General features: G+C 44.5%; 1 protein-coding gene across 4 annotated transcripts in view; it reads right to left on the reverse strand.

Annotated features, from left to right (window-relative positions):
• Positions 1 to 17,850, reverse strand: part of LOC119973425 (protein PHTF2-like) — a 181,368-nt gene that overhangs the window by 129,216 nt on the left and 34,302 nt on the right. The window contains exons 1-2 of one of the 4 annotated variants that reach the window (XM_038811525.1): positions 12,993 to 13,214; positions 11,686 to 11,734 (exon numbers count right to left, since the gene is read on the reverse strand). The exons of 1 other annotated variant lie outside the window; for it this stretch is intronic. The gene's annotated coding sequence lies outside the window, so the exon portion shown is untranslated. Of the gene's footprint in view, positions 1 to 11,666; positions 11,735 to 12,992; positions 13,215 to 17,850 lie in introns of those variants that run through there. 2 more of the 4 variants (XM_038811527.1, XM_038811526.1) reach the window with 2 other exon arrangements.

Consider the following 17,850-nt stretch of genomic DNA (forward strand, 5'->3'; position numbering starts at 1 on the left):
TGCATTTTGGTAGGTCTAACATAGAGGGTAAATATATTGTAAATGGCAAATCTCTTGGGAATATAGAAAGTCAGAAAGATCTGGGCGTGCAGATCCACAGATCTTTGAAGGTGGCAACACAAGTAGACAAGGTAGTCAAGAAAGCATACAGAATGCTTGCCTTCAATGGACAGGGCATTGAGTATAAAAACTGGCAAGTCATGCTACAGTTGTATAGAACCTTGGTAAGACCACACTTGGAATATTACGCACAATTGTGGTCACCACACTACCAGAAGGAAGGATGTGGAGGCTTTGGAGAGGGTGCAGAGGAGGTTTACCAGGATGTTGCCTAGTTTGCAGGGTGTTAGCTATATGGAGAGTCTGAATAGACGTGGGCCATTTTCATTAGAAAGACGGAGGTTGTGGGGTGACCTGATAGAGATCTATAACATTATAAGGGCCATGGATAAAGTGGATGGGCAGGCACGCTTTCCCAGGGTGGAGGGGTCAGTCACCAGGGGGCATAGGTTTAAGGTCCATGGGGCAAAGTTTAGAGGAGATGTGCGAGGCAGGTTTTTTTAACGTAGAGGGTGGTGAGTGCCTGGAACGCATTGCCAGGGGAGGTTGTGGAAGCAGATATGTTAACGGCATTCAAAAGGCATCTTGACAAACACATGGATAGGATGGGTGTAGAGGGATACAGTACAAGGAAGTGCTGAGGGTTTTGGCAAATGTTGGTATCATGACCGGTACAGGCTTAGAGGGCCGAAGGGTCTGTTCCTATGCTGTACTGTTCTTTTTTCTTTGAGTCAAATATAGGCCAGACCAGGTAAGGAGTCACATTTGGGCCAGACTAGTCAAGGATGGGAGGTTCCCTTCGCTAAAGGACATTAGTGAACCAGATGGGTTTTTACAATAATTGACAACGATTTTATGGGCACTATTAGACTTTTAATTCCAGATTTTTATTGAATTCAAATTTCACCATCTGCCATGGTGGGATTTGAACTCGAGTCTCCAGATCTTGCCCTGGGTCTCTGGATTACTAGCCTAGTGACAATACAAGACACCACCGCCTGCCCTTAATCTCAATTAAAAGACAGTGGCTCAGAATTCAGGGCAGAGCAGCCCCTCGATTCAGTGATATGGACCTGAACGTTCTCCGTTCTCTTTGAGATCAGAAAATCTCTTTGAGGCCATAAAAAAGTGTAATGCACAGAATTGGATCCAGTGTCAGAAAAGATTTAGATGACCTAATACACACTGGCAAGGTGAATGCTACCCCAATCCACAGGACCAGCCTCTTGTGTATTCATCATCCAACAAACACACCAGCTGAGGAGCGTGATGTCGTATGCTGCCCCTGAACATGGGAGGACAATTTGCCCAAGGTACTTACTAACCCTGAACAAGGCTCAGAGCTGGTGGGTCTGCTAGCACTGAAGCATGCAGTTTGTAATGAATAGGAGCAGCTGGCTTATCTCGCTCTCTTCTTCATGGATAAGTGTGAGATCATCCATTTTGGTCGGAAAAATGGAAAGCAGCTTATCTAAATGGGATGACACCTGGACGGCATGGTGGTGCAGCGGTTAGCACTGCTGCCTCATGGTGCCCTGGACCCGGGTTCGATCCTGGCCCCGGGTCACTTTCCATGTGGATTTTGCACATTCTCCCAGTGTCTGCGTGAGTCTCACCCCCACAACCCAACAAATGTGAAGTGCAGATGGATTGGCCCTCATTTTGCCATGATCAAACATCAAAATTGCTATCATTGCTCCCACAACTCCATTATCATTTACTCTTCTCCCATGTTCTTCAATGGTATACTTGCTGAAATGGCATAATTGCTGTCCTTACTTAGTCTCTGTCCCCAGAAAACTCTTCATGTTCTACATCTAACTTAATTGGGCCCATACACCTACGAGGCCTACTTTTTCTCACTCAACCATACCTTACACAAGTTACCACCCACACCCGAGGCCACCTTTTGGTCTTGACACCTTTTTACCTCAGGTCATGCGCATTAATTCCTTACATATACAATTCTCCTTAACAATGCATTTCAAAAGATCTGCTTCCATACACGTCATCCATCTGGATTCCTGCCAAGTATAGAATTAATCTTGCTTCAATGCTGTTCATTCAGACTGAATCTGCAGATACAATCTCAAAGTCCTCTTCTGCAACCAGCTCAAAGCCAACACTGCTTGATTTTTTTTTTATAAATTTAGATTACCCAATTATTTTTTCCAATTAAGGGGCAATTTAGCATGGCCAATCCACCTACTCTGCACATTTTTGGGTTGTGGGGGCGAAACCCACGCAGACACGGGGAGAATGTGCAAACTCCACACGGACAGTGACCCAGAGCCGGGATCGAACCTGGGACCTCAGCGCCGTGAGGCGGTTGTGCTAACCACTAGGCCACCGTGCTGCCCCCAACACTGCTTGATTTAACCCGCAGAGCATCTCCCACCTGTGTCCCAACCTCATTCCTACAACCTAAACAATTGCATTGAACTGCTGGACACTTTCAGGGAAGGGGAAAGTAGCTCACAGTCATAACTCTGCTGGGTAAACATATTATCTAATGTACATAAAGCCATACAAACCTGGAAGCTCCAGGTTCAATTTCTAGTGAGCTGAGTGAGGAGATCTCAGCTGAAAGAGCATACGGGAAATACAAATGTCATCACACTCTGAGTTAAGGAGACAAAGAAGAACAAAAAAAGCCTAGATCTCCGCTTGTGATCACTATTAAATGATTCTGCTAGAAAGTGCTGACATCTGATGATGGCAGAATCAGGCTTAAGCACAATACTTTCTTTGCTCAAGTAACCGGCTGACTTGCTGTCAAGGCTCACATGTAAAAAAGAGACATTTAGGCAAGATACCAGCAGACTGACAGACCGTATGAAAGTATACCTCAGCATCAACGCAAGATAAAGATGCATGGCATTAAGGGTAAAGTAGTAGCATGGATAGAGGATTGGTTAATTAAGAGAAAGCAAAGAGTGGGGATTAATGGGTGTTTCTCTGGTTGGCAATCAGTTGCTAGTGGTGTCCTTCTGGGATCAGTGTTGGGCCCACAATTGTCAGAATTTACATAGATAATTTGGAGTTGGGGACCAAGGGCAATGTGTCCAAGTTTGCAGACGACACTAAGATGAGTGGTAAAGCGAAAAGTGCAGAGGATACTGGAAGTCTGCAGAGAGATTTGGATAGGTTAAGTGAATGGGCTAGGGTCTGGCAGATGGAATACAATGTTGACAATTGTGAGGTTATCCATTTTGGTAGGAATAACAGCAAACGGGATTATTATTTAAATTATAAAATATTAAAACATGCTGCTGTGCAGAGAGACCTGGGTGTGCTCGTGCATGAGTCTCAAAAAGTTGGTTTACAGGTGCAACAGGTGATTAAGACGACAAATGGAATTTTGTCCTTCATTGCTGGAGGGATGGAGTTTAAGACTAGGGAGGTTATGCTGCAATTGTATAAGGTGTTAGTGAGGCCACACCTGGAGTATTGTGTTCAGTTTTGGTCTCCTTACTTGAGAAAGGACGTCCTACACTGGAGGGTGTGCAGAGGAGATTCACTAGGTTAATCCCAGAGCTGAAGGGGTTGGATTACGAGGAGAGGTTGAGTAGACTGGAACTGTACTCGTTGGAATTTAGAAGGATATGGGGGGATCTTATAGAAACATATAAAATTATGATGGGGATAGGATAGATGCGGGCAAATTGTTTCCACTAGTGGGTGAAAGCAGAACTAGGGGGAATAGACTCAAAATAAGGGGAAGTAGATTTAGGACTGAATGAGGAGGAACTTCTTCAACCAAAGGGTTGTGAATCTATGGAATTCCTTGCCCAGTGAAGCAGTGGAGGCTCCTTCATTAAATGTTTTTAAGATAAAGATAGATTGGGCAGCACGGTTGTGCTGTGGTTAGCATTGCTGCCTACGGCGCTGAGGACCCGGGTTCGAATCCCGGCCCTGGGTCACTGTCCGTGTGGAGTTTGCACATTCTCCTCGTGTCTGCGTGGGTTTCACCCCCACAACCCAAAAGATGTGCAGGATAGGTGCATTGGCCACACTAAATTGCCCCTTAATTGGAAAAAATAATTGGGTACTCTAAATTTATTTTAAAAAAGATAAAGAAGTGTTTTGAAGAATAAATGTGGAGATGCCGGCGTTGGACTGGGGTGAGCACAGTAAGAAGTCTTACAACACCAGGTTAAAGTCCAACAGGTTTGTTTCAAACACGAGCTTTCGGAGCACGGCTCCTCCTTCACCTGAAGAAGGAGCCGTGCTCCGAAAGCTCGTGTTTGAAACAAACCTGTTGGACTTTAACCTGGTGTTGTAAGACTTCTTACCTTGAAGAATAAAGGGATTTTAAGGGTTATGGTGCTCATGCCGGAAAGTAGAGCTGAGTCCACAAAAGATCAGCCATGATCTCATTGAATGGCGGAGCAGGCTCGAGGGGCCAGATGGCCTACTCCTGCTCCTAGTTCTTATGTTCACTTGGTGAAAAACTACAGCGAGGACAAAATTAATTCAAAATGAAAGTCCAACTGAATGGCATTGTTCAACTGTGTCAAAATCAATCAAACTCTTCTTTCAATGTCTGGCTCTCATCTTTAAAATTATCACCCACAGCCTGTATGAAATTATTGATCTCTTATGTTACATCACTCATGAAATATCACAACCAAAATAATCCTAACACACACAAAATGATTATGGGTACATGAGCCAGTTACCTTCCCTCTTACGGGTGGAGAATTCAACTATGTGCTGGAGCCGAGGGTATACAGGTTGTGCCCAGTTAAATGGGAAAGCTGCGGGTGGCAAAGGAGCTGGGAGGGTTCATGGAAAGGATGGGCATGGTGGACCCGTGGCGCTTTAAGAAACCAAGGGGGAGGGAGTACTCCTTCTTCTCGCATGTACCCTAGAATTGACTTTTTTGTGGTGAGCCATTAGGTGTTGGTGGAGGTGGAGTGGGCAAAATACGCGGGGATAGTAATTTCGGACCATGCGCCCTTTTGGCTGGAGGTTCAGAATAAATTGGGGCGGGAGCAGAGACTGGGATGGAAGTTAGATTCGGGGTTGTTAGTAGACAGAGGGTTTTGTAATAAGGTACGGTCAGTGATTAAGGACTATGCGGAGTTGAACCAAAAGGGGGAGGTGTCGGAGGCCAAATTCTGGGAGACATTGAAGGCGGTGGTTCGGGGAGAGATTATCTTGTTCAAGGCGCATGAGGATAGGAAAAGGAGAGACAAATACAAATGGTTATTGGGCGAGACAGTCGAGGTGGACACAGAGTATTCGAGGGCACCCACTGCGGATGGATTGGCAAGAAGGAAAAAGCTACAGGGACAATTCGATAGGTTGACGACGGGGAGGGCAGTGGGGCAGCTGCACAAAGCGAGGGGGGTGCAGTATGAATATGGAGAGAAGGCAAGTCATATGTTGGCGCATAAGTTGCAGAGGCAGGACGCATCCAGAGAAATTTTACGGACAGCGATGTGGGAGGTGGTGTCGGAGCCAGGAAGATAAATGAGGCTTTTAAGGAATATTACAAGGAACTGTAGAAGATGAACTCGGGGGCTAAGAAGGGAATATGGGGCGGTTCCTAGATGGGTTGGAGTTCCTGCAGCTGGAGGAAGAGACGAGGCAGGCGCTAGAGCAGCCTTTAGGGCTGATGGAAGTAATGGAAAGTTTAAGGGGGATGAAGTCGGGAAAGGCCCCAGGGCCAGACGGTTATCCGGTGGAATTTTAGAAGGAGTTTGTGGCAGAATTGGCACCACATCTGCTGGGGGCAAGGCGCTGGAGAAGGGGAGCTGCCGGACACGATGATGCAGGCGACGATTAAGGTTATACCAAAGAAGGGGAGGGACCCATTAGAATGTGGGTCGTATAGGCCCATATATCACTGTTAAACACGGATGTAAAAATACTGGCCAAGTTGGTGGCAGGGAGGATGGAAGGAGTGTCTCGGGGTGGCTGCAGAGGACCAAACAGACTTTGCAAAGAGCAGGCAACTCTCCAGTAATATAAGGTGAATGTTGAACGTCATTATGACCCCATTGCGAGGACGGGTACCAGAGGTGGTGCTGTCCATGGACGGGGAGAAGGAATTCGATCGGGTGGAGTAGGGGTACCCGTTCGAGGTCCTGGAAAGGTTTGGGTTCAGGCCGAAGTTTGTGGCATGGGTGTGCTTGTATATGTGGTCCCGGTGGCAAGCGCACGGGCCAATGAGATGAATTCACGATGTTTTGGTTGCACAGGGGAACGAGGCAGGGGTGCCTGCTGTCGATGCTATGTGAAAACCATGGTTTGAGCCAGGGGTACACACGGTATGTATAGGAAGTGGAGAGAGGTGGGGCTGGTGAGGGCATGAGATTTGTACCTGGAAGAGAGGGTTGCAAGCACAGAGGAGCTGAAAGAGAGGGTAGAGCTCCCGAGAGAAACCAAATTTAGATATTTACAAGGGACTTTACATGGAAGGTATGGCAAGGGTTCCCCAAGCTGCCGAAGTATGTTCTATTGGAACGGTTTCTGCTTCCGGACGTGGAAGGTGAGGGCAGGATTGGGAACATATATGGATGGTTGGGAGAGCAGGGGGAGTGAGGATCAAGGAGAAGTGGGAGGAGGAGCTGGGAGGGAAGATAAATTGGAGAGTGTGGAGTGAGGCATTACATAGGGTGAACTTGACCTCCTTGTGTGTGAGGAGGATCCTGATACAGTTTAAGGTGGTATGTAGGGTGCATATAACTCAGGCAAGCATGAGTGGGTTCTTTCAGGGGTTAGCAGACAAGTGTGAGAAGTGTGGGCGAGGACCAGAAATCCACATAATTATGGTATGGGGCTGTGAGGAGCTGGAGAGATACTGGGAGGGAGTGTTCAGAACACTAACAAAGATTGTGGGGAAGAAGGTTGGGCCGGACCCTAAGGTGGCCGGAGCTGATGGAGGGGAGGAAGGCCGATGTCGTGGCCTTCGCCTCTCTGATTGCCCGGTGGAAAATTGTATTGGACTGGCGGCCGGCAATGCTGCAATGCTGCAGGGGTTGGCAACATGGCTGGGGGATCTGTAAGACTTCAGATCAGTTGGAGCCGAGGGGCTCAGCAGAGGGCTTCGAGTCAAGATGGGGGCTGTTAGTGGCCATGGTTGAGAAGCTGTTTGTGTTTTTGGGGGGGGGGGGGGGGTGAAATCGGAAAAAACCTGTACAGACTGTAACATTGTAAGATGGTGAGCATGTTCTCAAGCTTACTTGTGTTTTGTAACCGTTTGAATAAGCTTGGAATAAAATACACCTTCCCTCTGCTTCATACAGTCACAAGAATTAAGAGAAGGTTGCTCCTACTGGAACTATGACGCAGCTAACTAATTAATTGGGGTCACTTTGTCACAAGTGCACTACTAGTTAATTTACAAATGCAAGGGCATTTGCAAGGCCACCATGCTGCCATTGCCCAGAGGATGCATGGTCACTATGGATTACTGTTAAGAACCAGGCAGCCATTTATGCCTATTCTAGTGCCACACCTTTGTCCTTGCTTTTCCTTCTCCTCTCAACATCCTGATCGGAACAGAAGTACAATCTATGTGGCCTCCCCTAATCACAACCGCGATATGAAGGCCATCTCCTCGAATCTTGATACATCAACTTCAATCTCCGCACATGCTGTCCTTCTCTTCTATTTCCCTTATCAAAACTCAGGGTTCATTTCTTTCAGGTTTTTCCATCTTCCTGTTTGCGTATTTCAGTCAAACATCCAGAACAAAATGTTTAAATTGATTCCAATTAATTTTAGCTCCTGGGGCTATAAATCACCCCTTAGATTAATCTGATGTAGGGCAGCACGGTGACCTAGTGGTTAGCACAGCTGCCTCACGGCGCTGCGGTCCCAGGTTCAAATCCCGACTCTGGGTCACTGTCCGTGTGGAGTTTGCACATTCTCCCCGTGTCTGCGTGGATTTCGCCCCCACAACCCAAAAATGTGCAGAGTAGGTGGATTGGCCACACTAAATTGCCCCTTAATTGGAAAAAATAATTGGGTAATCTAAATTTTTTTTTAAAAGATTAATTTGATGTGTCACTTTTCTTTCATAATCTTGATAGCTGTCTGGAACCTTTTGACATTTGTCAAACAAAAACAAATTTATCCAACTCTTAAATTCCCTTCTGTTTGCTTCAAATCATCACAGTAGCAATGGTTCCACAGTACTTATCATGTTCTTATCATGTTCTACCAATGACCTTGAACAGCCTGTCAATCAGCCTGATAAATCAGCTAAATTCATGAACTTTTTCCTCCTCCTTAATGCAAACTCTTACATTGTAACTCACTGGTGGGCAACCTGCGGCTTGGAGCCACATGCAGCCCATCTGGGTTCGGAATGCATGTAACCCACGAAAAAGTTTGTTGCCCATTGGCCATGTGTAGGTTCGCCACATTCCGCTGATTTCCATCCCCATGGGTTTTTTTTCCTACCGGTATGATTGGAGTGATATATACATAAAGCAAGGTCAAGTGTTAGATTTTTCTTATTTTTTATAAATTTGAAGGACCCAATTCTTTTTTTCCAATTAAGGGGCAATTCCTGTACCGGCCTCCCCGAACAGGTGCTGGAATGTGGCGACTAGGGACTTTTCACAGTAACTTCATTGAAACCTACTTGTGACAATAGCAATTATTATTATTATTAATTTAGCATAGCCAATCCACCTACCCTGCACATCTTTTGGGTAAAAGCAAATTACTGCAGATGCTGGAATCTGAAACGAAAGGGAAAATGCTGGAAAATCTCAGCAAGTCTGGCAGCAAACCAGATGCCCAACCTCAACCAAGTTGCAAGTTGTCAGATTTTCCAAAGGGCAATTTGGAGGCAAATATGTTGTGTGTGTAATAATTACATCATGATACTACTGATCCTTCCTGAATTTATCATTTTAGTCCACAAGAAATGGGCACAGGATGTCCTGAGAACAGGCCTGCCCAAATATATAGTCTCTGTTCTAGTATTGTTCGCAGGTAATATGAAACTTAGAAGCATTGTGAAGAGTGAGGAGGATAGTGTAGGACTACAAAAGAACATAGAGGTTAGTAGAATGGGCAGCCAAGTGGCATATGAAATTTAATGCAGAGAAGTATGAAGTAATTCCATTTGGTAGGAAGAATGTAAAAAGACAACATAAAATAAAGAGTACAATTCTAAAGGGGTACGAAAGCAGAGGGACCTGGTGAATTTGTGCCTAAGTTACTGAAGGTGGCAGGATATGTTGACAGAAGTTAAGAAAGCATACAGTATTCTTGGCTTTATTAACAGCAGCAAAGAATACAAAAGCAAGGAGGTTATGTTAAACTTCTGTAGACAACTGGTTAGGCCTCAACTGGAATATTGTGCCCAATTCCAGGTGCCACATCTTTGTAAAGGTGTGAAGGCATTAGATAGGATGCAGTAGAGATTCACAAAAACGGTTCCAGGGATGGGAAACTTCAGTTTGCAAATATTGAAGATTGCAGTGATTGGGACTTCGAGAAAGTTGAGAGATTTGATAGAAGCATACAAAATCATGAGGTGTCGGGACAGAGTAGATAGGAAGAACAGCTCCCATTTGTGGAAGGAACAAGAACAAGAGATAGATTTACGGTAATTTGTAAAAGAAAATGGCGATATGAGGGGGAAAAAATGTTTTTATGCAGTGAGTGGTTAAATGTGCTGCCTGAGAGTGTGGTGGAGGCTGGTTCAGTCAACGCATTTAAGAAAGAATTGAATGATTATCTAAAAAGGAAGACAGTTATGGGGTTAAGATTAAGGGGAGAAGGCCGAGCAGTGAAATGAGGTAAAACTGTTCCTTCAGAGAGTCAGCGCAGCCACAACAAATCGAATGGCCTCCTTGTGTGCTGCAATCGTCCTGTGATTCTGTGAGTATGGTAATTACTTCCTGCTCCGTTGTTCATACATTAGTTGGATGATCCTCCATTTTAGTTTTTATTTCCCCGAAAATAGTTTTGTTGTTATTCTTGATTTTACGGTGCAATTTAAACTGCAGTGAGGCAAGGATGGATATTCATCAGAATGTAGAACAACCTAATTTTTGGCTGAATTACAAGTGATTCAGACGAGTGGAAAAGAGCAAAAATTAGCTCAGTTCACCCATAATTCTTCCCATTCTTCAGCAGTTTCCATTCATCCTTCAACCCAAACCTTGTTGATCCACACTAGCTCCCAGCCCCAATTTAAAATTGTTAACCTCATTCCTCATGTTTAACTTTCCTCATGATCTCATACTCATTAGTTCTGTCACTTACTCCAACTTTTCCAAAAACTGTTGCTCCAGTTCTGGCCTCCAGTCTGTATTCCCTCCACAACACTTGGGTGCCTTCAGCCACCTAGGATGCTGACATTCGAATTTATTCCTTCTTTTCTTAAAAAAAAAATTTAGGGGCAGCACGGTGGCCTAGTGGTTAGCACAACCGCCTCACAGCGCTGAGGTCCTAGGTTCGATCCCGGCAATTTTGTTCCTTCAACGCTTCTGCCTCTCCACCTTCCAACACACCTCACCAAGCTTTCGGTTCACCCCATCCCCCAATGCCTCCTTCTTTTGTACAACATCTATTGTGTTTGATTAAATCCCTGTGAAGCACATTAGGCTTTTTTTAATATTAAAAATATGCTCTATAAAGCACAACTAGTTGACGCTGGAGTATAATCAGTGACATTAAGTGTTATTCCTGCCTGGTCCATTCGATTTTTAAATGGCTCCACTAAGATCTCTGCCTTTGATCACAAAGCTCCCATCACCCACAAGGTGAGTACCCTTGACTTTATTTATGCAGTTCCTTCACTTTTATGCACAGTGCACCTTTGACTCTTCTTGGAAACATTTTTATGTTCAGATAATTGTGAAGAAATTGATAAATCCTACCTTTCCAGCAACTATTTTGCCATATTGTGTTTCATCAGTATGTTTTAAAGTTCCTACTAACTCTCAAACAATCCCTAGTCTTGAAAGTTTTGGTTCAATATATTCTTGCCAGTATGTTTTCTTTTCACAATAGCCTTTCCAATTGTGCTCTTGTTGCTTATTTACAGAGTCTCTGGAACTGTCCTTTTTAATAATTCTCAAAGTAATTTGGCTATATCCTAGAAATCTCTCAAGAATCTGGCACAATGAACAAATTAGCATCATATAATTTCATGGGCATCTAACTTCCTCTTAGAGAGCTCTACCAATGCTATAATTTATCCAACACAGCTTTTTCTAATAAAGGGTTTTGCATGGCTCTCTCCTCTGATCTATTTTTGCATAAATGACATCCTCCATTGATTATCCGATCCCCAGCTATTTGTTTGATGCGGTTCCATTCTAAATTAATAAACTTCCTTCAGACACATTCATAACCTCAATTCTTCTGAATTACGTACATCTTGATCTCATAATCTGCAATGGAGCGAAGAAACCTTTGTTTTTTCTGAATCTTTAAAATCCCAGTTGTTTCTGGCAACTCTAGTAGGCAATCCTTTCATCGTGGCTTCATCATTGATCAAAATTTTTGGTCTTGCTACCTTTCGGACTCCAAAATTAAAATCTTCCTTCGTGGTTAAAGTTTTTCCTTTCTTTCTACAACTCTTAATAAACTCAAGTCCATCAAATATGTAAATACCATTATAATACCATGTAAATATGTAAATACCATTCCCTTATCCGACTCGAGTCTTCTCACATCGCCCCACAATTTGGATCTGTAAAAGTACATGTTAATTTTTCAGAAGTAGGCAGGCAAATGGAGTGGAACAGAGAACAGGATATTTTATGATGAATATTTGAGAATCTACCTGGAAATAACGTGCCCCGAACTCTTGGATAAGAGTAGCATAAATCAACCATAATTTTCTTCAGTTTTTGCAACTGTAGTTTTATTTGCTACTATTACTCACAAGCTCATTTGCAGTGATGTTCCCAAACCATGAGAAAAAATATGCTTACTGTACATGAAAATAGGTCATGTGAATCACCTATGTTACACATTTGATTGGTTCACTTTTAACTAGATCTGTATTCGCAGACTGGCTCATATCCAATCCTGCTATCCATTAGAAAGATTTCCTGTAAGGGGCAATGTATATTTTGGACCTGTAAAATGACATAAATAAACTAAAGAGAAAAACGCAAAGAGTGAATGCAAAGCTGGTTGCATGCGGCTTGCCACACAGTCCCAAAAGGTTTATTGAATGCTTGTGGATGCTGATAATCCAAGGTCACCTATGTGAAAACCAAAGTCTTGGCAAGCACTGCGATACTCGACCAAAAATCTAACGTGATCCTAAGCATCATCTCATCAGGGAGAGATCAGATATGTGGAGGGGGGGGGGGGGTCGTCTATTTTTGAACCATATGCAGAAATAGAAAGTCAAGGCAAAGGAGAGCAAAATAAAAAAAAAATCAGTATCTGGTTCAAAAAAATTTTGACTACTTCAAATCAGAACCTCTAACCAGAATTGTCTCCCAAAATGTTGGCTTCTCCTTCCTGGCCTTAGTCTGAAAGTGCCAATTCTTTGCATTTTTCTGCACACAACTGAAATACCAAAGAGAGGTAAATGCACAATGACCTTTCCAGAATAAAACCGAAAATGTTCACTTTAAAATCCCTCACTGGAATCTCGCACAGTCAGCGTAATCCCGGGGTGAAAAGAAAATCAATAAACTAGCTCCAATACACACACCAAAAAGCCCTCTGCACCGGAGACTTAATCGATAGGCCCTAACAAGATCAAAGTGTTAGATTCACATTGGAAATCCCAGCGCAGCTCTTCCCAATGAGAAGAAGAAATATTTAAATTAGGCTGCCTTAAATCTAAATGGGTCTATCCTTCCCTCGGATCCTAGCGCCTTCACCCGTTTCTATTCCATATCACGATCTCCTCAGCGACAATAGTTGTCCAAACCAATCCGTTTTTATTTAAATTATTCTTTTCCGTCGCTCGCCAAGTTATCACTTACCAGCGTAATCACATTTCCGCGCTCATTGCCCTTTCTGTGCTGCTGCCCCCTCAGTCCGCTCCCTCTCCGAAAGGATGATTTACTGTCAATTCCTCAGCTTTTCTTGCTCCTGTTTTTTTTAAATTTTGAATCGCGTCTGTTTGTTGCCGAGCGGCTGCAGCCGAGCTCGCTCGAGTAACAGCCTTTTACCCGTCCGTCCTCCAGACAAGCGCCAAACCTACCGTAATACTCCGCGTTACAGCCCACCTACCGTAATACACAATAAGCTGCGCCGCCAGACAACAAATACGCAGCCACCCCGCAAGTACACACCACCTTCGAGTGCACTGGGGCTGGTTTAGCACAGGGCCAAATCGCTGACTTTGCAAGCAGGCCAGTAGCACGGGGTTCAATTCCTGCAGCAGCCTCCCCGAATAAGGGCTTTTCGCAGTAACTTCATTTGAAGCCTATTTGTGACAATAAGAGATTTCATTTCACTTTTTAAAAATAAATTTAGAGTGCCCAATTCATTTTTTCCAATTAAGGGGCAATTTAGTGTGGCCAATCCACCTACCCTGCACATCTTTGGGTTGTGGGGGCGAAACCCACACAAGCACAGGGAGAATGTGCAAACTCCACACAGACAGTGACCCAGAGCTGGGGTCAAACCTGGGACCTCAGCACCGTGAGGCATCAGGGCTAACCCACTGCACCACCGGCGATTTTCATTTCACATGCCAAACGCACAGGAGCACCACCACCATCACCTGGAGTTGCCCCTCCAAGTCACTGACTGCCATCCTAACTTGGAAACATAGCGTCCTTCCTTCACTGTGGCTGGGTCAAAGCCCTGGAACTCCCTCCCTAACAGCACTGTGGGTCTACCTACACCACAGGGACTGCAGCGGTTCAAGACGGCAGCCCACCACCACAATCTCAAGGGCAATTAGGGATGGGTCGGTAATGCTGGCCTAGCCAGCAACATCCACATCCCATAAAATTAATAAAGAAAACCACAAGTTCCACCAACTGGTTAGCACTGTTGCTTCACAGCATCAGGGACCTGGGTTCTATTCCCGGCTTGGGTGATTGTCTGTGCGGAGTCTGCACGTTCTCCCCGTGTCTGCGTGGGTTTCCTCCGGGATCTCCGGTTTCCTCCCTCAAATCCCGAAAGATCTGCTTGTGAGGTGAATTGGACATTCGGAATTCTCCCTCTGTGCACCCGAACAGGCACTGGAGTGTGGCGACTAGGGGATTTTCACAGTCACTTCATTGCAGTGTTAATGTAAGACTACTTGTGACACTAATAAAGATTTTTTATTATTAATTTAGAGTACCCAATTAATGTTTTCCAATTATAGGGCAATTTATAGATTTCACAGAATTTACAGTGCAGAAGGAGGCCATTCGGCCTATCGAGTCTGCACCGGCTCTTGGAAAGAGCACCCTACCCAAGGTCAACACCTCCACCTTATCCCCATAACCCAGTAACCCCACCTAACACTAAGGGCAATTTTGGACACTAAGGGCAATTTAGCGTGGCCAATTCACCTAACCCGCACATCTTTGGACTGTGGGAGGAAACCGGAGCACCCGGAGGAAACCCACGCACACAGGGGGAGAACGTGCAGACTCCACACAGACAGTGACCCAGCCGGGAATCGAACCTGGGACCCTGGAGCTGTGAAGCATTTATGCTAACCACCATGCTACCTTGCTGCCTACGGCGCTGAGGACCCGGGTTCGAATCCCGACCCTGGGTCACTGTCCGTGTGGAGTTTGCACATTCTCCCCATGTCTGCATGGGTTTCACCCCCACAACCCAAAGATGTGCAGGGTAGGTAGATTGGCCACTCTAAATTGCCCCTTAATTGGAAAAAATAATTGGGTACTCTAAAATAAATTTTTAATTAAATTGTTTTTTAAAAAACCAAGTAAACAAGGACACTGCTGCGATACATTATGCCTATCACAAAAAAACAGGACAGAATTTATGGAACTCGCTCCGGTTTCCTCCCACAGTCCAAAGATGTGCAGGTTAGGTGGATTGGCCATGATAAATTGCCCTTAGTGTCCAAAATTGCCCTTAGTGTTGGGTGGGGTTACTGGGTTATGGGGATAGGGTGGAGGTGTTGACCTTGGGTAGGGCCGAATTGCCTCCTTCTGCACTGTAAATTCTATGATCTATGATCTAAGATGCCATCCAAACTTCCACTGAGTAACTGTCAAGTGACTATAATAAGCACCAAGGAAAGGCACAAAACCAAAGGCAAAATAATGCAGATGTTGGAAATCTGAAATAAAAACAAAGAATACTGAAAAGACTCAGCCAAAGCATCTGAAGAGAAAGAAACCAAATTAATATTGACCTAAAATATTAGTTGGGACACATTAGCATTTCAACCATAGCTCAGCTGGTAGCTCTGTCACCTCTAACTCAAAAGGTTCTGGGTTCCAGGATTTGAATACAAAACTCCAAGCTGACACTCCAGTGCAGTACTGAGGAAATGCTGACCAGCAACATGAGACGTTAAACCCTGTCTGTCCATTGATGTACATGTAAAAGCTCCCATGGCACAATACAAAGAGCTGATAATAAACATCACAAATACTAATTGTCTGGGTATTATCACATTGCTGTTTGGGGCAGATTACAGTTCATGAATATTTTTGCATTACAAGGGACTTCATTGGCTGTAAAGTATTTTGAGACATGGTGATTGTGAAAAGCACTCTATGAATGAAGTCCTTAACTCCTTTATTAAGGAGCAACATTGTCCTATCTAAATGCTCTGAGTAAACAAGCACCATATTGATTGTCAGCACCAAGCTATCCAAAGGCTTCAACTAAGTGCCAGCAATTCATGCGCATTAGCCACCAAACTCGAGTAAAAATCGGGGAGGTGAAAAAAATGCAAGGCTGAGGTATGAATGGAGAGGAAAGAGAATATTTGAAGAGGGGATGGTACATGATATATGGTGAGAGAAAATGCATGATGCATGACAAGAGAAAAATACAGGAAATGGGAGAAAAGGAAGACGTTGATGGAAATTAAGGCAAAATGGATGACAATGGAGGAGTGCTAGTGTTTTGAGCGGAAAGGAAGAGATGATGCAAACAGCAGTTAGGGATAAGGGAAGAAAATGAGCGGCAGCATTTATTAAAAGAGAATAGGGAGAGAGAATACCAGATTGAGGTTGGAAGTGGAGGAAAGAATAGTACCAGTATTAACGGGATGTGGGGAGGGGGGGAGAGAATGCGGAGGAATAGAAAGAGAGAGAGGAGTGCCATCTTAACTACATTTGGAAAGAAAGAGCTTGCATTTATATAGTGCCTTTCATAGGATCATTGGAATTAGGAGTAGAAGTAGGCAATCCAGGCCTTCGAGCCTGCTCTACCATTCAATCAGATCATGGCTGAACTCTTCCTGGTCTCAAATCCACCTTCCTACCTGTTTCCCATATCCCCTTAACTCATTTTATACAATCAGAAATATATCTGTCTCCTTCTTGAAACCATTTAATGATTTAGATTCCACCGCACTATGGGGCAGCGAGTTCCACAAATTCACCACCCTCGGCAAGTAGTAAGTCCTCCTCATTTCAATTTTAAATCTACCGCCTCGCAACCTAAATCTGTGACCTCTCGTTCTAGATTGCCCCACAAGGGGGATTATTTGGTCTGTGTTTACTTTATCAATCATAGAATTTAAGGGCAGCACGGTAGCATTGCGGATAGCACAATTGCTTCACAGCTCCAGGGTCCCAGGTTCGATTTCAGCTTGGGTCACTGTCTGTATGGAGTCTGCACATCCTCCCCGTGTGTGCGTGGGTTTCCTCCGGGTGCTCCGGTTTCCTCCCACAGGCCAAAGATGTGCAGGTTGGGTGGATTGGCCATGATAAATTGCCCTTAGTTTCCAAAATTCTACGATTAACCTAGGAGAAAAGTTTGGTACAACATCGTGGGCCGGAGGGCCTGTTCTGTGTTGTATTTCTCTATGAATCATAGAATCATCAAATTTACAGTGCAGAAGGAGGGCATTCAGTCCATCAAGTCAGCACTGGCTCTTGGAAAGAGCACCCTACTTAAGCCCATACCTCCACCCTATCCCCGTAACCCTGCAACCCCACCTAACCTCAGGGCAATTTAGCATGGCCAATCCATCTAACCTGCTCATCTTTGGACTGTTGGAGGAAACTGGAGCACCCGGAGGAAACCCACGCAGACACAAGGAGAACGTGCAGACGCCGCACAGACAGTGACCCAAGCGGGAATCGAACCTGGGACCCTGGCGCTGTGAAGCCATCGTGCTAACCACTGTGCTACTCTGTTGCCCCTCCCCTTTTAGTAATCCCTTTTAGTATTTTATATTCCTCAATCAGATCCCCTTTCATCCTTCGAAACTTCAGCGAGTATAAGTCCAAATTTTGTGACCAACTAACATGCCAAAATGCTTTGGAGCCGATGAAATAGTGCACTCTTTTGTTGGAAGGTAGGAGTGCTGTAACTCCTGCCACTGACTAGAAAGATATCAGGAACAGTTATACACACACCCTCAGCCCACACTCTGGTCATTGATGCAAGTGCAGATTATTTCACCAAGATGGTGGGTGGATGTTGTTTTGCTCCCAGGCCAATTTAACACTAAAAGAAGACCAGTTTAACACTGCAACGTTAAACCGCTAAACACATTTCTTTCTTTAGACCTACTGAACAAATTGACACAGCTTTGTGCAGGATATTCCTACAGAGCCTGTCTCGCTCAACCGGTAGATATGGGACTCTTACTCCTGTATTTTCGAATCCCACATTGGATGGTGATTTTTTTTCTTAAATACATTTATACTTTCCTACGGCCTTTTACCAATGGTGAAACTC

This window comes from Scyliorhinus canicula, chromosome 11, assembly GCF_902713615.1.
Source record: "Scyliorhinus canicula chromosome 11, sScyCan1.1, whole genome shotgun sequence".
Classification (NCBI taxonomy): Eukaryota; Metazoa; Chordata; class Chondrichthyes; order Carcharhiniformes; family Scyliorhinidae; genus Scyliorhinus; species Scyliorhinus canicula.